Source organism: Odocoileus virginianus, chromosome 4 (genome assembly GCF_023699985.2).
Source record: "Odocoileus virginianus isolate 20LAN1187 ecotype Illinois chromosome 4, Ovbor_1.2, whole genome shotgun sequence".
NCBI classification, from domain to species: domain Eukaryota; kingdom Metazoa; phylum Chordata; class Mammalia; order Artiodactyla; family Cervidae; genus Odocoileus; species Odocoileus virginianus.
Window position 1 is genome coordinate 9,998,943 of NC_069677.1, and position 12,279 is coordinate 10,011,221.

A 12,279-nucleotide genomic window follows, 5' to 3' on the forward strand; every position below is an offset into this window, starting at 1 on the left:
TCCTACTCCTTAATCTGGGGATCCCTCCAGCTCCACCTAGAAAGTTTCCAGGGTAGTCATCCTATGGGTCTGAGACACACACCAACCAAACTGGGCCAATTGGAGTCCTATCCCCAGAAGTTTAGGAACTGAATCAACCAAAGAGCAGGGCTATCTTCTTTCTGAAACTGAGGACCTATAAACTCGAAGATGAAAGCCCTGTTCTGCACAGCAGAAAAGGATGGTCACCAGTGAGAGAGAACAAGAAAGCAGGAGCCCAAAGATAAGCAGAGAGAAGAAGGAAATTTCCCTGGGCCCCCCGACCCCCCAGGGCTCCAGCTTAGTCCCAGTAATTGCCTAGTACTCAGACTCCAATTAGAGACCACATAAATTCCTCTGATCACCTCCATTTTTTTTGCTGAGCTTAGCAAGAGTCATTTTCTGATACTTATGACCAATAGAGTTCTTCATAATATAGCATATTACACAGCAAGAGGTTCTCACTCATTCAACAAATATGTCTTGAGTGCCTGCTCTGGGCTAGGCATGTCCTACACAGTCTGGTGGGGAATACAGGCATTCACAAATAATCACCCCTAAAATATATAATTCCTGGTTCCATTTCCTTGTGTTGTTAGAAAAAGGCTAAAGCATGTTCTGCACAGACAATTAAGAAGATGGAGAAGCATCTTAATGGAGTTAAAAGTCAATCCTGGCTCTTGGATAGTTAAACGTCAGTCATGTGGAGAATGTACTAATCCCAAAAGTGGATTCCCTTCTGCCACATGAGTCAAGCCTTGATGTGTATCCATGGGCCTCACGTTTCCCATCATCACCTTTATTGCTCTCTTTAAATCCTGGGGTTTCAATTTCCCTTCCCATCAGAAAGATTCTGCTTTAACAACCCCAGACCTTTCCCCCTGTTATTCTGTAGCCCCAGGCTGGTGCATCCACATCATAGGAGAGGTGTCTCTGCCAAGCAGAGGGCTTCGAGACCCCAGAGAGCTGTGTTGTCATGATTTATGGCTCCCTGTCCTCTGCCTGTTGAGGAAAATCACTTTATCAAGATGAAAAGTCAGGGGTGGGGGTGGAGCAGGGCTTCCTGTTTGGCTCCACGCACTCTCCTGTGTATTCCAGAGGCGCTTACATTTACAAGTCATCAGGACTACATGTGAACGATATGGAGAAAAATCACCAAATATTGAAAAGCAGTGTGTGATTTGCCTTTCATTTATTCAGTTATGCTTTCAGGATTTTAATGTGAGGCAGGGAGGGGGAGCAATTCTGCATGTGGAAACAAGGAACAAAGGCAGCCTGCCTGCAGACGTTTTAAGGAGATACTTTTCTGCCTCTTAATCTGCCATTTAACGCTATTGAACGCACTTGGGGTTCATTAGCATTGTCTTAATTGTCATCAATATCATGATCATCACATTTCAGAACCGGAAGTTTCTGAGCATCCTTCTAGTTGAGTCTGCTGTTTCACAGATAAGGAAACAGGTTCAGAAAGGAGGAATGATGTGCTCAAGATCAAACTATGAAACTGGGGCAAGAGCTAAAAACCAGATCCTCTGATTTCTTTTCCACAATTATCACACCTTTGTGTTGGGTGAATCACTGAATATTGGCCTTAGCATGGTAGGTGGAGTTTCAGACAGACATGAATAAATACACAAGGCAGAATTATCTTGCTATTTGTTTCTGTCTAAGTAGCAATGTAATCATATTGTAAAAACTTGGAAAGTAGGGAAAATTATTCCCATCATCATAACGCAGTCTATGCTAGCATTTTGTTTTTTTCTAGTTTTTTCTTTTATGTTTAGTTTTCTCTGCATGTGATCAAAGTGTATCCACACACTTGTATCCGGTGTCTCATTTAACATTACAGTACAAGCATTTTCCAAGTTACTGCTTTGTCATCTTAGCCATAATTTTAATGGTTATTTAACAGTCTAGCAGATAGTTGTACCACAATTAACTTACCCATACCTATACACTGGACATTTAGGTTTCTCCAGCTTTCCATTAATATAAATAATGCTGCAATGAACATCTTAAGCATATAGCTTCCCCCTATATTTATATTTATGTTATTTCTCTAGGACGGATTCCAAAAGTAGAATAAGTATGCCAATGATTATTAACACTTTTATGGTTTCTGATATGTATTGCCAAATTGCCTGCTAAAAGCATCTTAACCAATTTACATAAGCAATTTTGAATGAATCAAAACAGTGATCAAAGAAAAATTTAGGAAACCACTTCCTGTATACAGGAACCACTTCCTGTATACATCATACACACATGCTGGGTAAATGCATTCTAGGTTGATGGTGTGGGATAATCCTAATCTCACAGGGTTGAAACAAGAGGAAGAAAGTAAAGTCCCTCATGTTTGTTGTGCCATGTTTATCTCCAGACTTCTGGGCTATAGTTTTTGTGGCTGCACAGTGGAATCACCTAAAACAGTTATAAAACTGGATGTCCTGGGCCAGTCCTCAGAGATTCTAGTTGAATTGACCTGGGGTGTGATTCGGCTTGGAGAATGAATTAGGTGACTCTAACAGGAGAGAGAACTTCCTTCCTTGGACCCAGAGACAGGCACGGAGGCTGAAGAGGTCAACAGAGGCAATGATCCTGAGTGATGTCTCCAGACCTACTTCCTTCTCTGCTTCCTGTGCCCCCAGGGGGACCTCAACCCACGGGTGCCGATAAGTCTCTCACTGCTCCTCCCATCCTGCAGCCGGATGTGCCTGGCTGCATTCAGCTCCCACAAGCCCTGACTTTGGAGGCCCAGGAATTCCAGTGAGAAGGAAACTCAGAAAAGCACAATGTTAGGGATAAATGTAGAGTCTTCGTCAGCCAGCTTGAAGTAACTTAAATGGATGGGAATCCTGAATGTCTAACTTTAAGGGATTGGTAAATACATCATAGTATAGAGTGGAGTATCATACAGCCCTTCAAGAGTATATTCATGCTAAATGCCAAGATCTTCAAAATACTAAAGGAAAAAAGCCAGGTACAGAAGAGATGTACAATATGTTCTGATTTGGAGATAAAAAGAACCCATTGCTTGCATATTCACTTGCATGTGCCCACAGGTGTCTAAGATACATAAGAAATGAATAGGAGTAGTAGTCTTAGGAGGATGAGATTGGGGCCTTGGGGTAGAAAGAATGAAGGCAACTTGAACTATTTACTTTAGTCCCTTTTCTACTGCTTATATTGTGTGCCTCAAGAATGTATTGCTTTTAATTTTATTTTTTAAAATATTATGTTTTCGAATGGCAAAGTGGCAAGAAAGAGAAACAATAATAGTAAGAATAATTATCTCGTACATTCCTCACAGCCCATGACACTTTTAAAAGTGCTACCACTATCCATTTTGGGATGAGTTGACTCAATGTTATTCCCGTTTTATAGACAAGGAAACTGAAGCTCAACAAAGTAAACAGATAGTCGAAGCATCAGGGCATGTCAAGAAGTGGACTGATGTCCAGGACTCTGGACTGCCAGGCTCTGACCCCAGCAACCTTTTTCCACTTCCATACTTCAGAGTTAAATTCCAGAGGAGCAGGATTCTGAAGTCCCAGAGCCCACTAATTTTCACTGGTCATGGCTTCCCCTGCTCCCACCCTGTACGTAGTGGAGCACAGAGTAGGGACCTCAGTGCCCTAGAACCCAGCTCCCTGAGGAGACAGGAGATCAAGAAGAGCTGGGGAGCTCACATGCCAGGAGACCAATGACAGAGATGAGGCCAAAGAGGCGAGCAGGGCCCTCTCCTGGAGGTCTTGCTGTTACAGTTCTTCTGCCTGTCTGGGTATGGGTTGAGCAGAGGAGACAGGCAGTCTAAGGGTGAACTTGCTGGAAGTGTTTGTGGGGAAATAAGGAAATACAATCATTGAGAACTGAAAATGCAACATGCACCATGGAGCTTACAGGTAGCACTTTAGGGAGCCACAAGCCGGCTACCAGTCCAATCCCATCCAAGCACCAGCTGAGTCTGGGCCTTGATTCCTTTAGGCCAAGGGTGGAGCCCTTCAGAGCAAGAGGGGGAGAGAGAGAGAGAGGGAGGGAGCTAGAGGATAGCTTATAAGTTCCATCAGAGTTCCATAAACCACCACACCTAAGAGAGAATCTTATAAGGTCAATTGTGTACCTGGTCACCTCTCCCTACTCCATCTGGAGTGCTTGGGGCGGTGGGAGATGCATTTCCTCCCCTCTGTGTCCTCTGTAGTAACTTGCCAGCTGGTTGTATACAAACTCTTCTATGACTATGTATCAAAGTAAGACAGAACGGACACAACAAAGATGGTAATGGTCAATATTTATTCCATTTTATTAATCAGTTTATTAATTTTATACATCATATAAATTAGATGGACCTTATATAATGTCATTATATTGTATCAATTTAATACATTTACATAAATTATAGAAGAATTTATAGAAATTCTATAAATTACAGAAGAAGCTAACTATTATTGACTCCATTGTACAGACAGAGACTCTGAGCCCAACAGAGTTAAGGGAGCTTGTCTGAAGCCACACTGACAGTGAGGGGAGCCGGTTCCCCTGGGCAGGATGACTCAGAGTCCTCCATCTCCTCCACGGCCTACAGCACTTTCCAAGGGCAGCACAATTCTCCAGCAGAATGTATTGAATCTTAGTTAGGCAGTAGGAGATTTCCTGCTGCAGGATGGGGTCCTTAGAGTGATGGTTTCAGGGGTAGCTTTGATAGGGAAGGATGCAGGATCATCATATGAAGAATGAATCTGTGAGATGTGTTCATCTGATGAAAAATCAATCCAGCCACACTTATGATTTGTATGCTTTTTGGTATGTAGGTTATGCTTCAATAAAACTTAAATTAAAACGAATGAGCCAGCAAACAGTCCCTGGAACTCCTGGTACTGCATTATACAAAAGAACGACTAGTTAATTCTTCTCCTCCCCCGTGGGGCGGGAGATGGCATATGTTGGTTTCTCAGCTCCTCAGCATCCTCCACACTGCCACCGAGCTGTCATCCTGAAAAAAGGCTGGGGCAAATCATCCTCTGTCTACTGTTCCTCATTAGCTTCTCATTCCCTCCAGAATAAACTCCAGACTCCTTGGCAAAACTAGCCATGTTCTGTGCCTAACCGACTTTCCAACCTAATCTTTCATAGGAGACATGACATAAGACCCTGAGCTCTACCATCTCCTGGCTATGTGACCTGGACAAGTGACTGAACCCCATCTGTAAAACAGAAGTGATAGTGGGCTTCCCTGACGGTCCAGTGTTTGAGAGTTGGCCTGCCAGTGCAGGGGGCACGGGTTTAATCCCTGGTCAGGGAAGTTCCACATGCCACAGAGCAACTAAGCCAGTGTGCCGCAACTACTGAAGCCTGCTTGCCTAGAGCCTGTGCTCTGCAACAAGAGAAACCACCACGATGAGAAGCCCAAGCATTGCAACGAAGACTGGCCCACACTCACTAAACTAGAGAAAGTCTTAAAAACAAACAAATAAACCAGAAAACAGGAGTGATGGTGATGTACTAAGATTATAGTGAAGACAGCAGAGATTATGTCTTTGGAATGCATAAAACTGTTGTGGGCCCAGTTACTACTCAGTAACTGTTTGATATCACTTCTCATTTTTCACTTGACTACCCAGACACAATAGGTTTCTTCCCCACTATTCTCTGATTTCTTCTTCCTCTCTCACCTTTACATTTTCTTCACTCATCCTAATTTTCCTCTTTTAAGAGGAGCTCAACTCTTACTCCTCCAGAGAGGCTCTTTTTGCTCCCCCCACCTCCATTCTGTTTCCAATGGGGGACTTCTCAATCCTCTCTCACACTCGCATGATGCCTTGTTTGTGCTTCCACTGGAGCACTTATTCTGTGGTACCTGTCATTAGTGCTTTTGTAGGGGACCTTCTCCCTTGCTCTAGTGTAAACATCTTGCTCATCTCTAGGAATCTCCCAGTGACTGGCAGTCTGCACACTGGAGTAGACAACATCTGAGATGGTGAGCCAATCTCCCAGCCCTTTCTCTGAGGCATGCCCACAATCACTTTGTGCAGTGTGACTCCTTGTCCCTGCTGTCCCCTCCAGACACTATTGATAGCACTAAGGATAAGTTGCTGGCCCAAGCTGGGCTGATCAGAATGATTGGTCCTGGGAGTAGGAAGCAGAGGGGACCTTTATGTTGGTCTGCTCCACATTGTCCCGCCTCTGTTATGACTTGAATTATATGGGCTTCCCTGGTAGCTCAGCTGGTAAAGAATCTGCCAGCAACGCAGGAGTTCCTGGTTCGATTCTTGGGTCGGGAAGATCCCCTGCAGAAGGGATAGACTACACATTCCAGCATTGTTGGGCTTCCCTGGTGGCTCAGTAGGTAAAGAAACTGCCTGCAATGCAGGAGGCCTAGGTTCGATCCCTGGGTTGGGAAGATCCCGCACCCCAGTATTCTTGCCTGGAGAATTCCATGGACAGAGGAGCCTGGGAGGCTACAGTCCATGGGGGTTGCAAGAGTCAGACATGACTTAAATGACTAAACCACCATCATGTGTGTCCCTACTCCCCCACCTACAAATAATGTTGTGAAGTCCTAATCCCCAAGACCCATGAATGTGGCCTTATTTGAAAATAGAGTATGCAGATGATTAAGATGAGGTCATTGGTATGGGCCCTAATCTAAAAACACTGGTGTCCTTATAAGAAGAGGAAATCAAGACACAGAGATAGATACATACAAAGAAAAGATATGAAGACACAAGATAACCTACATCCACAAATCAAAGAATGTTTAAGATTACCAAAAGTGAAGAGGGAAGCCTGGAACAGATTCTCCATCCCAGCCCATGAAGGAACCACCCTGCCCACATCTTGACTTCAGATTCTACACTCCAGAGCTGACACAATTAATTACCATCTTAAGTTACCCAGTCTACAGGACTTTGTTACAGCAGCCCTAGAAAACTAACACATACTCCTTTGGTTGAACTCCTCCTGCCTCAAGTATATGGTTCAAGAAGAGTGTACCTCCTCTAGTCCTCCCTTGCTGTGGTTGTTGTCATCATCATCACCATCATTATTGTCTTTTGCTGACATGTGGTCTTACGATGTGGTAGGCATTATTCTAAGCACTCTGAATTGAATCTTAGTAGCAATCTATGAGATGCATCCTATTGTTATCCCTATTTTACAGACAAAGAAACTGAAGCACAGAGAGGTTAATTACCAAGAATCACACAGTTAATAAGTAACAGAGCCAGAATTTAAACCCAGGCAGTGTTACTCCAAAGTCTATGCTTTCTCCTCTAACTTTATCTAGTGCTCCTCTCACCCAACCCATGAATGGAGTCATGCCCCAGGCTGGATCAATTCAAGTCCACTCTAAGAATTTTTCTTAAATTTGAATTTGTGGAAAAGAGCCAATCTTCTCAGGTGGCAAGATTAAACAGGTGTCACTAGTGTCCTTTAACATACTGATACTAGGTAAAGTAGGTCTACCTTAAGAAAAGGACACTCATAGGCAGAGTTGGGAAATGGAGAGAGAAATAACATCCAGTCTCTGTAACCTCCTATCCAGGAGGCCTCGCACAAGCCTGCCCTTCCCAAAGCTTGTTTATCAAAGCCTATAAATGACATTTTTGCCGAGGTTAGTTATGTTGGATGTCCATCATTTGCAATCAGAAGATTTCTCACTAGCATACCTGCAAACTGGAAACTGGGACTGAAAGACTCCCTTCCCCTGGGGAGTGGTCTCTTGAGTGGTGTCAATAAGAAACCTTGGTTCCTGTGAGGCAGGCATCTTCTGCAAGTGACTGCGTACCAGAGAAAGCTGGAGTCTGCAGGGGAGATGGAGGGGCAGATGCTAAAAAAAGGCAGAGATGGCATTGTCAGAAAACACCGTGGAGTCCTAAGAGTTTTCTAGGTCTGAGGATTGACTGCATTCCTGCCCACGAGTTCTGTGAGATCCCACCCGTAGCTATGTCATCAAATCTCATTTTCAGTTTAAACTGGCGCATGATGGTTTCACTAGGTTTTATGCAAAGAATCATAAATAATTCACATGCAGTTGGGACTTGATACTGTTGACTATAATAGAAAATTTCTAAGTGAAGTGATGGTAGGATAAGGACTGTTCCTTAGGAATATTGCCCTGGAGGTTGTATGTAGGAAAGATTACTTGGGGGAACATGGATGGGAAGCAGCGGGGATAATAAAGAGGATGTTCCCATAGAGGCCAGTCTGAGAGGTGTGTAGAGCCTGAATGACTGGAGAGAGATGTGGGGAATGCCGAGGCAAGGGATGTGGTTGAACTTAGCAACTGAGAACACGGGGCAGTAAAGGAGACGGACCTGTCAAGGAGGGCTGGGGATTTGAGACTGGTTTCAAGAAGGGAGGAGGATACCACAGATGGAAGGAGGGCAGGCAGGAGAGAAGCTGAGTGGCTCTCACACATCAGCGCTGAGCCAAAGTACCAGTGACAGAGCTAATTAGAGTAACTAAACAGAAAGAAGCGTGTCCTAGTGTTCAGGAGAGGAGCTGGCTATAGTGCGGAGACTGCAAGGCGGCTGAAGGAGAGCACAGAGGAAGAAAAGGCAGTGGGCGCCTGCCAGGAAGTGAGAGAAGGAAAACTAGGGAGAGAGCACTCAAGAGGTGTAGGGCAGACACACAGCATGGGTAAAGCTGCGGAAACCGATGGTTTCCAGAAAGAAGGACAAGATCACAGGAAACCTGTAAGGGAGCCAGGAGTGGATAATGAGGGGGAAAAGGCAGGTGGCAAGGCTTGCAGGAGAGGACAGGCTAGAAGCAATTTAGTGCCCCTGTGGTCTGCAGCTGCATTTGCCTTCTCAGGGGGTGGTGAGACTGATTTTGCAGCTAGGAAGATGTTTGGACAGCCTGCTTGAGTAAGGAAGTGAAAGCTCCCCGAAGTAACCTGGGTAGGCTGGTGACAGAAGAAACCTGAGTCTGAACTACTCTGCTTGATAAAAGGGGAGGGTGAGAGCTGGGGCTGTGGGTCAGGGGTCAAGGAAGATGTAAATAAGTAGTACCAGTCGAGGCTCTTGATTGTAAACAACAGAAACTGGATAATTTATGTAGAAAAAGAAACCATTGGAAGGCTTTTTGGTGGCTCACAGAATCCAGAAGTGTAATAGCTATTGATGCTCCATAACAAATTATCCAAAAGTTAGAGGCTAAAAACCATGCACATTTATTATCTCCTAGTTTCTGTGGTCAGGCATTTGGGAGCAGTTCAGCTGGAAGGTTCAGGCTTGTTCGTCAAGACATCAGGTGGGGCTTCCAGCATCTGAAGTTTGACTGGGGCTGGGGAGCTGCTTTCAAGATGGCTTGCTTGTTTGGATGTTGGCAGGAAAGCTCAGTACTTCATTAGTTATTGATAGGAGGCTCTTATCCCCTGTACTGATGTATGAGTTTTTTCCATGAGACTGTCTGAATGTCCTTATGGCATTGGAGCTGGCCTCCCCCAGAGTGAGGGATCCAAGCAAGAGTGTAAGGAGGAAGCGTAAGGAGGAAGCTGCAGTGCCTTTCATGACCCAGTCTTGCCATTCATACACTGTCACTTCCACCATATTCTGTTCATAAGAAGAGAGTCACTAAGTCTAGCCCATCCTCAGGGGCAGGGGGAAGTGAGCCCCAGCTCTTGGAGAGAGGAGTATCAAAATTTTGTGGATGTATTTTTAAACAATAACCATTATAGGAGAGTTAGAGGATTAGACTTGAAAAACAGGCTGGAAGCCAGATACTCAGCCAAGGTCACACCAAGGAACAACTGGTTAAGGGTGTGTGACCTGCTGCCCAAGCATGGGTTCTCCTCTTGTAAACATGCCCTGCATTTATGTAGCATTTGCTCCAGAGACATAGTCACTCTGGCCTAAGCAGCTGACTGGCTGATTTGGATCACCTGCCTATATCCTGCCTGCAACACAGCCTTTGGGGCTCTTCTACTATGAGACAGGATCTTGACTCCCACCAAGACCTACATAATTGCAGATCTTCCAAACACACATACCCCAGAAGACAAGGCCCTTCACAGAAGGACTCCTGTCTGATTCTCTAATGGATATCCAATAATTCAATTCTGATACCAACTCTCGGCTTTAACATGAACCCCATAGTTTAAGGACTCAGTCCCAAAAGATTGCCCCCACTTTGGATGTCAGCTAGAAATGGAGTCCTTGTGGAGTCCAGACACTTCTGTCTGGCTGACTACGTATTTGGGGGTTCCCCCAACCACCCTCAGGCTTGATAAATCACTAGAATGACTTACAGGATGCAGGAAACACTGTACTTATGTTTACTAGCTTATTATAAAGGATTCCACTCTGTTACAGCCTAATGGGCAAAGTACTTGCGAGGGCACAAAGCTCCCATGCTCTTCTCCACATGCATCATCTTCCCAGCACATCAGAGTGTTCGCCAACTTGGAAATCTTATTGTTCAAGGGTTTTTATATCTGTCTTCAGCTCACTACCTCTCCCTGGAGGTTTGGGTTAGGGCTGTAATTTCCCACTCTGTAATCAGGTGTTTGGTCCTTCTACTGATGAAAGTGAAAGTGTTAGTTGCTCAGTCTTGTCCAACTCTTTGTGACCCCATGGACTGTGGCATGCCAGTCTCCTCTGGAGTGGGTTGCCATTCCCTTCTCCAGGGGATCTTCCCGACCCAGGGATTGAACCCAGGTCTCCTGCACTGCAGGCAGGTTTTTTACCATCTGAGCTACCAGAGAAGCCCTTTTCTACTAATGTGCGTGTGTGCTAAGTTGTTTAAGTTGTGTCTGACTCTTTGCGACCGCATGGACTGTAACCCGCCAGGCTCCTCTGTCCGTGGGATTTTCCAGGTAATAATACTGGAGTGGGTTGCCATGCCCTTCTCTGGGGGATCTCCCTGACCCAGAGATTGAACCCGTGTCTCTTGTGTCTCCTGTATTGACAGGCGAGTTCTTTACCACTAGTGACACCTGGGAAGCCCTTTTACTGATGGGTTCTGTTCTATTCAGAAGCTTTCTAGGGGCCCCATCCTGAGTCACTCATTAGCATAAACTCTTGTGGGGTCCACAAAGGCTCTTATGGATGACAAAAGGCACTTCTGTCACCACTCAGGGAATTCCAAGGATTTCAGGAGCTCTGTGTCAGAAACCCAAGACAGGTGATGCACATTGTGGATGTGCATTTAGGGGTCTGAGAAGCCTTAGCCAGCAAGGAGTTTCTTGGGATGGAGTGTGCAGTGGGCTTTTATTATATATTCCATTAGGTCATTTGCCATTTGTGGTATTGCCTAGTAGTTGCATGATAATGTAACTCTCCTTTGTAATCAATAAATCCTTCAATAAAACTCTACTGTATCCTTGTGCTTGTGCTGCCTTGGAGAATCAAAGGCAAGGGTGGCTACATCATGTTTGTGTCAGCAGTGGGTGGAGAGAAACCAAAGTGAAGTTTACATGCTTCAGTGAAAGCCAGATACCAGAGCTCTCATCCTGGAAACGCATCTGGGATGGTTCTAGGGATCTTCAGAGGTGTATGGTGGAGGAAGGTGTTGGGTTTCTCATCACATGTGGGCACGGTGTTGGGTCGTAAGTATGACTATCAACAGAAGAGTGAACCCACCTGGTAGAGGATGTGAGGCCATCCTGGCTTTTGACACTTGGCTTCAGATATAAGCTTAGTCTTTAGTAAGGTGAACACTGTTGTTAAGGGAGAAAACGGATCATCTAAGGTCAACTCTGGATTTAGTTTTAGCAAGTCAATTTTTTTTTAATGAGCTCAAGCCTGGGGCCCTGTAGTTGAAGCCAGTTAGAGAACTAAGTCCTGAGGGAAAAAAAGAAGGTGCAAAACATACAGAGACATCAGGGACATGATCTAGGAGACCTGACCAGTACAAAGAAGTACAAAGCGCAACATCAGGCTGCTGTGGCCTCACACTGGGGTTCAGGCCAGGGGGACATGGCTGGGTAGAGTGCTAGGAGCTTAGAGGGAACCCAGTCACACAGGGAAGACAGCTGTTCTAAGTGAAGACCCAGGGGTCAGCCTGGGGGGACCTCAGGTGTAAACATCCTGCTAGCTGGAGTCAGGACAGGCAGGTGGAAGGGGTGGGTCGGGGGTGGGGGGTGAGACAGTGAGGACAAACAGGAAGTACTCTCACTAACTTGAGGACTGGTCTTTTAACATGATACTTTTGTTTTTAACGAAATGTCAGAGGGAGGCCCTGCAATGAGCCTATGTTCAATCAATATCCAATAATGAGTTACTAACTCTTATTCAATAGCGAAGCACACTCTTTTCAGGCCTG